The sequence below is a fragment of the Dipteris shenzhenensis genome, chromosome 22 (assembly GCF_047967505.1).
Source record: "Dipteris shenzhenensis isolate YYH24624 ecotype China chromosome 22, Dip_SZ_1.0, whole genome shotgun sequence".
In the NCBI taxonomy this organism is placed as follows: domain Eukaryota; kingdom Viridiplantae; phylum Streptophyta; class Polypodiopsida; order Gleicheniales; family Dipteridaceae; genus Dipteris; species Dipteris shenzhenensis.
In genome coordinates this window covers 23,458,488-23,471,578 of record NC_141617.1, presented here as the reverse complement: position 1 = coordinate 23,471,578, position 13,091 = coordinate 23,458,488, and the positions used below count along the sequence as shown (strand labels likewise).

At 41.8% G+C, this 13,091-nt stretch overlaps 1 pseudogene; it reads left to right on the top strand.

Annotated features, from left to right (window-relative positions):
• LOC147887894 (uncharacterized) overlaps positions 1–11,193 on the top strand; it is a 65,719-nt pseudogene extending 54,526 nt beyond the window's left edge.
• Positions 11,194–13,091: the final 1,898 nt, after the last annotated feature.

Here is a 13,091-nt window from a genome sequence, read left to right as displayed (position 1 = left end):
GAGGCAGTGCCATCTATTGTATCAGTTCTACAGTAATCAAATTTTTTATTCTCCATACTATCTTCTTTTCTCTCTTGCATATGAGATCCTATTATCTGTTGAGCATAGACGTTGTATTGTTTTCTTAGATGAACGTTTCATAGGTGCTAATCTTTTTCATATCCTTTTAGATTTTCTTCTTAGTCCCACAATGAACCAAGCCGTGAGGTACTTTGCATCGAGGCATGGGTCACATTTGGTGATTAATCTTCCCATCTTGCCCAGATACATGCGTACATCTTCTCCACGGCCTTGTTTGGTCTTGCTTAGTTGGAGAGTGGGATCATCTTGTAGCCTCTCTATTTGAAAGTGCATTTTGAATTTTGTTTGAAGCAGGTCCCATGTGGCTCGCTCTTCCACTAGAAGGTCCAGGTACCATTCAGACGCTTCATCTGTTAAGGCCATGGAAACCAGGCGACCTTGGTTTCATGGGATTGATCTCCACCTGCTCGGCATGCGGCATCAAAATGCTGGGGGAATCGGGATGGATCTCCCCTACCATTATATTTGGGTAGATCCAGTTTTCCTAGGGGGCGCCTGCCTTGATTTTTATTATTTCTGTGATTAAAGAAATTGTCAGCCTCTGCATTGAGGTTAATATCCCCATCATTGTCGCGACGGCGTCTTGTGATGTTGTGGTGTGGAGGAGGTAAAGGGATTTCTTGAATTTCAAGAAGGGGATTGGGGTAGAGGATTGTTGGAGGCCGTGATTGCAATGGAGTTGTATACAGATTTGGCGAGCATGCATTGGAGTCAGAGGCGTTGGCTGGAGCATAGCTGCATGTAGATTGGGCGAGCGTTGCAAACGGTGTCTCTGCTGTTGCAAGTGCGGGCATTGATGTAATTTTGTTTAGAGGGTTAGAGTGTTGTTAGTGTTGTAGGTACCGTCATGTTAATAATGTGCCTAAGATTGTCCGACGTGTGTAGGGAAATGTGTCAGTGCAGACGGATCGTCAATCCGAGGTCACAGCGTAAAGATATGAGCGAATTAGTGCAAAACGAGGCCCACACAGGGGCACAAATGAGCGATTCCTAGGGATGCCAAAATGGTGTGCAATGGGCTGGCAAAATGTCCCATATGTGTGGTGCTTTTGTGTGTGAAATCGTGGTTCAAACGGGGTCTAGTTTGTGTCCCAAACGGCTGACTTAAAAGGGGTTAAAGAAGGGGAAAAATGGACCTTTTTTGTGGGGTTTGGGGGGGGGGGAGGCTTGGTCTTAAGGTTTGGTGTGAGTAGACTTTAAGTCCAACTAAGGGGTTTGAACCATGTCAATTCCAGTTAGCCAATTAGCCCAATTGCCTAATTACTTTAACTGGGCAGTTACTATGATTAATAGTTAGTGTATCCTAATTGAACCTAAACAAACTATGGATCTAACTAACTAGAGCTAGTTGAGCTAGCTGACCTAACAAGTTCCACCTAACCTAACAACAGCTAACCTATCCTAACAACAATTAGGCTAGACTTCACCTAACCTAAATCTATGTCTAACTAATAGTGGTTAGTATACTAACCTAATTAGAGTAAATCAAGCCTAACCTAATGCAAGCCTAACCTAATGCAAGCCTAACCATTAGCAACACTAACCTAAACTAAGGTACTAACCTAGCCTAGGTTAGTTTAGGGTTAGTTAGGTTTTTTTTTAAAGGGGCGGCGGTGTCGAGCGGTGCTGAGCGGTGGCCTGAGGGGATGGAGGGGGCGAACGAAGGAGGGGAGGGAGAGCTTTAGGCCCTAAAGGCCTCTCGCTGAAGGAAGTAGACGGGTGGGGTAGGATGCGCTGGAGGGGAGTGCGGCACTGTGGGCACAGAATGGCGGGAGGAGGCGAGCATCATGGAATGACAGGAGGAGGCGGGCAGAGGCGATGGAGGTAGCATCAAAAGAGGGCAAGGCGGATTAGCGCCGCTCCGAGTAGCTGGCTAGCGCGCCGTCGCTAGCATCTCCGCTACTATTAGCGACTCTATGAGCACGCTACGTGCGACGCTGCAAGTGCCTTTTGCACCAAGGGCTTATAAGCCCTTAGTATAGAATAGGCTAGTGGGAGGAGTGGCCGGCAAGAGGGGGGGTAGAGAGAGCGAGGGGGGGAAAAAAGAGAGAGAGAGAAGAGGGGTGGAAAGAGAGAGAGAGAGAGAGAGGGGGGGGGGAAGAAGAGAGAGAAAGTGAGAGAGAGAGAGAGAGAGAGAGAGAGAGAGAGAAAGAGAGAGGGGGGGTTAGAGAGAGAAGGAGAGAAAAGAAAGAGAGAGGGGAAAAAGAGAGAGAGAGAGAGAGAGAGAGAGAGAGAGAGAGAGAGAAGAGGGAGAGGGGGAAGAAGAGAGAGACGAGAGAGAGAGAGAGAGAGAGAGAGAGAGAGAGAGAGAGAGAAGGGGGTAGAAGAGAGAGGGGGAGTAAAGAGAGAGAGAGAGAGAGAGAGAGAGAGAGAGAGAGAGAGAGAGAGAAGAGGGAGGGGGGGTTGGAATGGAGGGGGTGTGGAGAGGGGGGGTGGAGGAGATGGAGGAGGGGGGGGTGGAGGAGATGGAGGAGGGGATGGTGGAGGGGGAGGGGTAGAGGGGGTGGGGATGGTGGGGGGAATGGTGGAGGGGAAGGGGGGAGGGGGAGGGGGAGGGGGAAAATAAACTTGATGGACAAAAAACTTGACGAAAATCCGAAGGGAGGAAGAGATGATCACCTGAATGCTCTCCAAGTAATGGGATTGTTGAGGATGAATGGACGGTGGGTGGATGGCTAGGTTATCGTTGCGAGATGGGCTCGAAGTCACTCACTATGTGAGGATGGGAGTAGGGTGGCAGTCGATGGAGAGGGAGGAGTGTCTTGCATAGGGCTCAAAATGGGGAAGAGGATGGAGGCAAGATGTGAAAGATGAAGAATGAGGGGGTGGAGTGGGTTTTTATAGGAAATGGGTATAGGTTTAGGGTTAAAACCTAAACTCTTCCCGAGTCATAACTTTTCATGGTTAGCTCGGTTTGCTATTCTGCAAAAATGCGAAATGATCAAAATTGCAAGCTCTATGCATTCGTGTCTACTACCTAGCCTGATTGTTTATCAAGTGGCTTCTTTTTAAGAAATAAAGAAAATTTCTTAAGGTAGTAACCCAAGGTTGATGCTTGGGATTGATATGTTTGGCTAGAGTTGGATAAAATTTCTCTCTCCTTGTCCTTGAGTGTTATGTTCGTGAAAATTCATAGTAGTTTGTTTTTTACACATACCTACGTATGTTTACTCATTTCTTGAGATGCTAGTCTCCCCGATAGCAGCGCCAAATGTTGTCTCTTTCCCACAACTTCTGCAGGAAGAGAAGGGTATTCTCAGTATGCAGGGTTTCGAGGCTTTTTGTCACCTATAGATATATCAGGGTTGTCGTTTGTAGTATACGTGTAGCTTAGGACCTCGAGTCGTATTCCGGTGAGAGACATAGGCTTAAGTGTGGTAATCAAACATGGTGCATGCATGTGTAAAAGGAACGTGTATCATCTTGGTTGAGGTAATGAAGGCTTTTGCCTTCATTGGAGGTTGAAAGGTTTAGGAGGAGTTCAAGGGTTAGAGGGAGGTTCAGGGTTTAGAAGGAGGTTTCAGGGTTTAGAAGGAAGTTCCAGAGTTTAGATGGAGGTTCTAGAGTTTAGAATAGGTTCCAGAGTTTAGAAGTGGTTCCAGAGTTTAGAAGAGGTTCAAGGGTTAGAAGGAGGATCCAAGGTTCAGGGTAGAGGACATGATGGAGAACTCGTCTCCCTCATAGATCATGGAGGTTAAGGGTTGAGGAACTAAGGGTTTAGGGGAAGCATAGGAGTGGGATAGGAAGAAGGTGTAAGAGCATGGGGGAAAGAAGAGAGAGGAGGGACGAGGAGAGGGAGATGATGTGTTGCAAGGTTGGAGGAGACGGGAGGAGGAGTTGCAAGGTTAGGACATGCTTTTGGATGTGGAGTGCAAGGAAGCATGGACATTTGAGACAATTGCTTGGAATACTAAAGTAGAACTCAACACAATGCCCCAAAGAGTGTGGGCTTCATTCCATTATGAAGTATTTATACAAGTTGGAGAGCTTCTCTCTCTACATGTAGGCATTGCAAGACATTCTCTCTCTACATGTAGAACTTGCATATAGAAGTTGCATGTAGGAGTTGCATGCTGAACTCGCATGTTGCATGTTGCATGTAGGAGTTGCATGTAGAACTTGCATGAAGAACATGCATGTAGGAATTGCATGTAGGACTTGCATGTAGGAGTTGCATGTAGGACTTGCATGTAGGACTTGCATGTAGAACTCGCATGTAGAACATGCATGTAGGAATCACATGTAGAACTCGCATGTAGAACATGCATGTAGGAATCACATGTAGAACATGCATGTTGAGGATTCCTAAAAGAGGTTATTCCTAGCCTTATGCAAGTACAAGCGGAGCTTTGCCGCTACTCTACACACACATTCTGTACTACCTAAGTTCATGTTGGCATAGAGACAATAGTGCCTATTGATGTGCTACGAGGTAGCGAGGGAGGATCAAAGAAAGGAAAGTAGACTATAGTTGATGCACCAGGTGGTAGCAGGGAAGGGGCAAAGAAAGGAAAGTTTACTACAACTCATGTACAATAGGAATGAATAACTACAGAGGGTATGCTAATAGTTGTGGGAAGATGCAATGGTACTGGATTGGAGCCAAGTGGAAAGTTCATAGGAAAAATAGGGCAAAAGAAACCATCAGGCTTGGTGGAATATGAAAAATACTACCCATTTGGGTTGCATGCAACATTTTTAATTCCTTGTTGCAAGATGTCAAAAAGCTTCTCCAAGCTATGTATATAGAGGGTTGAATAATGAGCATGTGGAGAAGCTTTCTCTACAGACTTCAGTTATAACTCTAGGCCTCCTACTGTAGCAGATTTAATGCCTTTAAATATTGAAACAAAGAAGCCCCTGGAAAGGGTAGATAAAAAGGATCTAACCAAATTACACTACTGGATACTGTTCGGACAACATTCAATATATGCTGCTAAGATATTCACATCCAATTCTGATAGATAGGAGAAAGAGCTACTACTGCACCCACTAGGCAAGATTGTAGTAAATTGTCCAACACATTTGTGTGTCAATATATTAAAGTTGGAAAATATAGAGTCTCAAAATATCTTGAGGCAATCCCCATACATTGATATACTAAAGTAGGTTATGTACTCTTTGACAAACCCAAAAAAGCACAACAAGGTCTTGCAAAAGGACATCTAGATTGTGAGAATTGGGATGTAAGTATAGAATTCCATTATGGATCCTTTTTTTAACGAGTCAATTTTCTTAATTATTGCATTCTAATGAATTCATATATTTTGCAGGCTTTCATTAACCCTTGTAAGATAACATTGGGCAATACCTTTGTTGAGATATCGAGCTCCACTCGTGATATGCCAGGGTGACCGTTGTGCATTTATGTCATCGACTTGTTAGCTACAGATACGGTTGGTACACCATCCACGAATAATAGCTGGATGACAGCTATCCTTATCTACTCTAGTTCGTGGCTCAGTTAGTATGCGACCATAGTTAGTTGAGTTTGGTTTGAGACCCACATATAGGGTTCTTCTATTTCTTTGTACTAGAGTTCTTTTGGCTTTCACAACTAAGAAGAGGAAAACAGTTTTCAATCTCCAGCTTTGTGTGTATTCCCCCATTGTGTATGTGAGAAAGATGCAAGTAAGACTTCTTCCCTCTCTCCCACTATCTTCACATGGTATCAGAGCCTTGTTCGTGGTAAGGAGCTCAAGAAACCAAACCAAGTTCGCGGTGTCCTGGTAAGAGGACCAGTGTTGCTTTCCTTTTTCGAGTTTGGGAGAAAATCTGAGGAAAATCTCTGCAGGTAGCATAGCCGGAAGTGCAAGAGTGCACTGTCTCAGATTGAGACACCCTTCGTGGTGTGGCGAGAGGGGAAAATATGCTGTGGGAGAGGACGATGCCATTGGTGACTTTATTTTTTTTATTCGAGGCCATTTCGGGGCCCGTTTTGAAGGCGGAAGTTCTTTGCAGGCACTCAAAAAAAGGCCCTGTTTTTGCTGTGCGACCACTGCTCTGCTGGTCGGTGAAAAGTTGCCGTAGAAATTGCATCGTATGCCTATGTGCAGAGATATTGGGAGTTGCAGAATCATGTGTGTTTCCTGTTGATGCAAAATCGTCACTAGGAAGTGACTGTGTGGTCAAATACCACTTTCATCAGTTTTGTAGATCTGTCCGTGTGAGGCAAAAGCTGTGTTTTTTGCAGTGACAGAATATTTTACAGTGTTCTGTAATGGCGTTTGATTCTCTTTCATAGATTGTCACTGAAAAGCTTGACAAGAACAACTTCCAGGCATGGAAGTTTAGAATGACGAATTTCCTTATGGGAAAAGGCTATTGGGAGTTCATTACAGGAAATGAAGAAGAACTAGTTCTTCCTAATGTTCCCAATCAACAGGAAATGCAGGCATTTAAAGGATGGCATGAGAGAGCCAGAAAAGTTATGTACTGGCTGTCTATCAATATTTCGGATTCTATGATTGTGCATATTCAGGATGCAAGTATGCCAAAGGAGGCATGGGATCCTTTCGCAAAAATGTACAGCACAAATACACAAGCCAGGAAAATGCAGCTCAAACAGGAGTTGCACAATGTGCAAAGAGAAAATATGAGCATCAATGACTACCACATGAAGGTGAAGAAAATTGCACATGCATTTGCTTCCATTGGGTCACCAGTGGAAGATGATGATCTAGTTTCTGTGACCTTGAATAGTCTAGGAAAGGATTATGCACAGTTCCGGACATCCATTGCTGTCCGTGAAAAATTTCCTGCTTTTGAAGAGTTGTTTGCTCTTCTAATTTCTGAAGAGCAAAGAAATGAGGGTGCATCTTCTTCAGGAGGAACTTCAAAAGAAACTATCTTCTACTCAAATGCTGGAAGAGGTAGAGGCAGAGGTAGAGGAGACTGATCTATAGGCCGTGGTAGAAATCAGAATATGCAACAAACTCAAGAAAACCAGTCCTATGGAGGAGGACGTGGTAACTCTAGAGGCAGGGGGAGCCAAAGAGGCCGTGGTGGATGGCAGAGAGGCCAAAATGCAAACAGCAATGTTGAATGCTACTACTGTGGTAAAATGGGTCGTATGGCTAGGGATTGCTACAAAAAGCAGAATGACATTATGAATGGAAAATTGCAACAAGACAATTATGCATCTTCTAGTAGACAGGGTGATGACAGAAATGAGCATCTATTTATGGTGCAGCACATGACCAATTCTATGACAAGTGCAGAAGAAGAAAATGATGTGTGGTATGTTGACTCAGGTGCGTCAAACCACATGATAGGTCATGCAGAATCGATGTAGGATGCAAGGAAAATGGAAAAACCAAGATTTATGGAGACTGGTGATGATACTGCACATCCTATTGTGCAGATTGGTAAAATTCCTTTGTCTATGTAGGATGGGAAAAAGAAATACCTGTCTGATGTATTTCATATCCTAAACATCACCAAGAACCTGGTTTCTGTTGGTCAAATGGTTGAGCAGGGCTTGCAGGTCAGATTTAATCCTCATGGATGCTTTGTTGAGGATATGAAAAATAACGGTCGCTTGATAGCAAAAGGAAAGAAGAAGGGCAGGATGTTTATGTTGGATGCGGACATGCCTAAATTGAGTGCAGCAATGTTTGCACATGGGACTGGTGTAGTTATAGATATTGATATCTGGCATAAACGCATTGGTCATGTTAATATACAGCGACTTAAATCAATGCAAGCCCAAAATATTGTTGCAGGATTGCCTAAATTCAAGGTTGCAGAAATGCATAAGGTTTGTGAAGCCTATCAATTTGGAAAACAGGCAAGGAAACCATTTCCTAGGCATGTTCAAGAGAGTAAAAAGCCATTGGAATTGATCCAGTCTGATGTGTGGACTACTAAAGCTGCATCTATTGGAGGCTGTCACTATTTTGTCACTTTTATTGATGACTTCAGTAGAAAAGTTTGGGTGTATTTTATGAAAAAGAAAAGTGAAGTGTTTGGGCACTTCAAAGCTTTTAAAGCTATGGTTGAAAAAGAAACAGGCCTACAAATAAAATGCCTAAGGTCAGATGGAGGGGGAGAGTACCTCTCAAATGAGTTTGCAAGGTTCCTGCAGCAGGAGCATGGCATAAAGCAACAATATTCATGCAGTCATACCCCACAGCAAAATGGACTTTCAGAAAGGAAAAACAGGCATATTGGAGAGGTATTTCAGGCCATGCTAAATGAAAAATATCTACCAGATTATTATTGGGCTGAAGCACTTGCTACAGAAGTTTACATAATGAACAGGACTCCCACTGCAGTAATACATGGCATGACGCCAAAGGAGATGTATACTGGTAGGAAACTAGACATTTCTCATTTGAAAATTTTTGGTTGCATTGCCTATGTTCATGTGCCAGATGAGTTGATGTCCAAGTTGGATCCAAAAGCTGAGAAGTGTGTCTTTATTGGTTATTCTCTGCAGCAGAAAGGGTATAGATGCTATAACCCTTCTACTCGTAAGTTTACAGTGAGCAGAGATGTTTTTAATGAGATGAGAAGCTGGTATAAACCAGTAAATGTGATGATTGATGTAGATGCACAAAATGGTAATGCTGCATAGAATTCACAGCACCAATCACAAAATATCAGTGGACCTATAGTGTCCTCTAGCAGTGGTTCACATACTTCACCATGGATAGGTAGATTGAGATCAGGAGAATCTCCTCAAAGCAATGCAGATAGTGGTACGCAAGTATCACGAAAAGGAAAAGAGAAGGTAGATCAGCCCATGTTTGATGTGAATGCAGGTCACTCTTATGTGGATGGTGAATCCAGTGGCTCAGAACAGAGCATTGATGATGAGTTGGGTATTCCTTCTGTTGTTACACCTGGAGTAAGGAAGACCATAGATATTTTGAGAGCACCTGGAAGTGAGCTAGGTATCCTGTGGATAGGCTGAAATATGATGGATTTACAGCCATTCACTATGCCTATATGATCAAAGTGATACAGGAAGCAGAACCCACTTCTTTTGAGCAAGCCATGGGAAAAGAAAATGGGAGAAAGCCATGGATGAAGAAATGGATGCCTTGGAAGCAAATGCTACATGGGAATTGGGGCCTTTGCCTAAAGACAAGAATGCAATTGGCTGTAAGTGGGTTTATAAGATCAAGCACAATGCAAATGTTTATGTGAACAGATACAAGGCAAGATTAGTTGTCAAGGGGTATGCACAGACATATGGCATTGATTATGAAGAAACATTCAGTCCGGTTGCAAGGATGGCAACTGTAAGAGCAGTCATTACTATGGCTGCATCAAAGGGATGGTCTTTATATCAGATGGATGTAAATAATGCCTTCTTGCATGTTGATTTGCAAGAAGAGGTCTTTATGGAGCAGCCACCAGGTTATGTTCATGCTATTCATCCTGAGTTTGTTTGCAGGTTGAAGAAAGCCTTGTATGGCTTGAAGCAAGCACCTAGAGCATGGTCTGACAAGATAGGACAGTATCTTGTCACTATTGGCTTTCAGATTTCCAAGGAAGATTTCTCACTCTATGTGAGAAAAACAAAGAAAGGTATTATGCTGCTTGTCATTTATGTTGATGATTTGATCATCACCGGTGACAGTGATGAAGATATCCTTCATGTGAAAATGCTATTGAAGCAAAAGTTTGAGATGAAGGATTTGGGAGAGCTGCGTTATTTCTTGGGCATTGAGGTGATTAGATCACCAAGTGGGATACAGCTCTTGCAGAGGCAGTATGGATTGGACATGCTATCCAAATATGGGATGACAGGCTGTAAGCCCATTTCAGTTCCTTTGGAGCAGAATGTGAAGCTGAGCATAGATGCAAGTGAGCTTCTGGAAGACCCTACTATGTACAGATGCATAGTAGGAAGTTTGATTTATATGACTATTACCAGGCTAGATTTGAGCTATGTTGTTGGATTAGTAAGTCAGTTTATGCAGGCTCCAAGGAAACCGCACTTGGATGCGGCTAAATGCATACTCAGGTATGTGAAGTCCACATTGCAGTATGGACTATTTTATGAGGCTTGGGTTCAAATACAGTTGCATGGATACACTGATGCTGATTGGGCTGGTAGTATTTCTAATAGATGATCTACTAGTGGATATGTGTTCTCTTTTGGGAGTGCTGCAGTCACTTGGAGCAGCAAGAAACAGCCTACAGTTGCCTTGTCAAGCACAGAGGCTGAGTACAGGGGTGCAGCAATGGCCGCATGTGAGGTAGCTTGGTTGCATAAGCTACTATATGATATGCATCAGTCTACAGATGGGCCAGTTGTCATTTATTGTGACAACATGAGTAGAATACACTTGGCAAATAACCCAGTCTATCATTCTAGAACAAAGCACATTGAGGTGCATTATCACTATGTGCGGGAGAAGGTTTTACTAGGACTTATTGATCTAGTTTATGTCAGAACAGAGGATCAGGTAGCTGACATATTCACGAAGGCATTGGGCACAGAGAAGCTGCGCAAGTTCAGAGACCTACTTGGTGTACAGGAATTGGAATTGAGCTCAAGGGTGAGTGTTGAGATATCAAGCTCCACTCGTGATATGCCAGGGTGACCGTTGTGCATTTATGTCACCGACTTGTTAGCTGCAGATGCAGTTGGTACACCACCCATGAATAATAGCTGGATGATAGCTATCCTTATCTACTCTAGTTCATGGCTTAGTTAGTATGCCACCGTAGTTAGTTGAGTTTGGTTTGAGACCCACATATAGGGTTCTTCTATTTCTTTGTATTAGAGTTCTTTTGGCTTTCACAACTACGAAGAGGAAAATAGTTTTCAGCCTCCACCTTTGTGTGTATTCCCCCATTGTGTATGTGAGAAAGCCGCAAGTGAGACTCCTTCCTCTCTCCCACTATCTTCACAACCTTTGCCATGAAGTATGTACATATGATCATCACAAGAGATGTGATTAATGATGGTTGGATCTCCATCCTTGAGGATTATACTGCAAGAAAGATGGCAGGCAACCCACCATCTCAATGTCTAGATGCTTTCTTGGATTGAGTGATGAATAGATTGTGCAAATTCAAAATGACATTAAGGAAGGCACAGTAGTCATTTCTAAAACAAAGATTGATTCCATGATTCTTGATATTGAAGAATGATTTATGCAAATAAAGAGAGATGTTGCACTACGAGAAAAACTTTATATGTTTATATTGAGAGAACAACATTCTTTAATGTTAAAAATTTTGGATGAGTGCAAATTAATTTTGAAATAATTCCATAATTGTACCATTGGGTTAGGGGTATACTGAGCATGATATTGTAGGAAATGAACATGAATGTTTTGTTTTTTTGTATTTCCAATTTTAATAGTAATACAATTTTGTTTTGAAAAAGAAAAACAATTGTAGTGAGAGAACACAACCAAAATCTATTCATGCATCAATATAAAGTTTGACAATTTGTTTTTCCATCTCAATACCTTGTTAGTTTGTTTCTACTTATGAATTTCATTTCCTTGTTTATTAATAGATCATGGCCTCCTCAATTTCAAATTGCTAGAAGCATTGTGTGACACCAGATTCAATGATTCGTTTTGTGCCTAATTCAAACATTAGCATGCAAGTTCCAAGATCAACATGGTTGATTGAAAATGTTGAGGATGCACTATCTGGAGCTAATGTTCCATTGACAAATGTGGATGCAAGCTTAGAAGGTCAAGGAAAAGATGCAATATCATTGTATGAAGTCAAGGTGCATGAAGATATCTTAGAAGGTGAAGAAGAAGACATAATGTCACCCTAAAAAATAATGTCAAAAGAGGTGACAAAACAAAATAAGGTTAGCAATGATAATTGATTTGAAAGGGTTATTGCTAATGCATTTTTTTCCCAAGTCAAACAAAAATATAAGATTGCACAGTGGGAAGCATTGGTTTGTTCTCCATCCTAGGTGTTTAGAGTTTCTACAATGGTTGCTCAATGATTGCCATGTTGGAATTTGGTCAATAGTAGGAGAAAAGGACATGGTACAACACGTGGTGGACACTTTAGAGCATCATGCTAAAACAAAAATCTACATTTCTTCATGGTTTGGGGTGCGATGGCATGCCACAAGCATACAAAGAGTAGAATTATCTGACCAGATAGGGTGAATGTGGAAGAAAAAATTTAACCAATAATGAGAGTGTGGTGTTGTTTTAGAGAGTAATGCAAACCAACAAGAACAATATTCATTGATGTTTTACCTTAAAATGGTTGTGTTAATCTAGCAGAAAACTCCTTCTTCCCTATGAAATTTGATATAGATTGTGGTGATTCTATTTTGCTTGATGAGTTATTGCCATACATATGGATGCTAGATGATTTAGTAGATGTGCACAATGCCATCTCTTCTAATAGATATGGTCAAGCTCTAATTGTCGAAGGTCATGAGATGTTCTATTATTTTCAATCAATGATCCTTGAATTCAAAGCAAAAAACAAAGAACTGCTGAAAAGGATGATGTAGAGTCTCATATGTCTACTCTCATGACTAAAAAAAAGACACAGAGAAAGTATTGCTTCACATATAACCAAAACTAGAGTGAGAGGGAATTGTCCTACTACAAGAAGCATGGTGCATGCTCAACATGTTACATTGAGTGAAGAGGAAGAATGTATGCTAGAGAAAATTACCAAAATGGGGCTATTCAAAGATATTGAGGCAAAACGCTTTGCTATGGTTCTTGGATGCAAGGAAAGGGGCATCTTTGTCGATGCTACAAGGGAATTCTTAGCCAACTTGGTTTGATTTTATCACATAGACAATCACTAGTGAATCTAAGTCTAAGCGAGCTAATTAATCAGACCTACAAACACAAATGCTCAACTAACACAGTTGCACCTACATTTTGATTTATATTTGGACACTATTTGGTTATACAAAGCATTATGTATCAATTTGTTTTGTGAAAGAATTAATATACATAATTATAAGTACCTTGTGCAAAAAATGCTTTATGCTTTGTGATATGAGTTTGTATTCCTCTACTAAAAGGATAATTCTTTGATTTTAC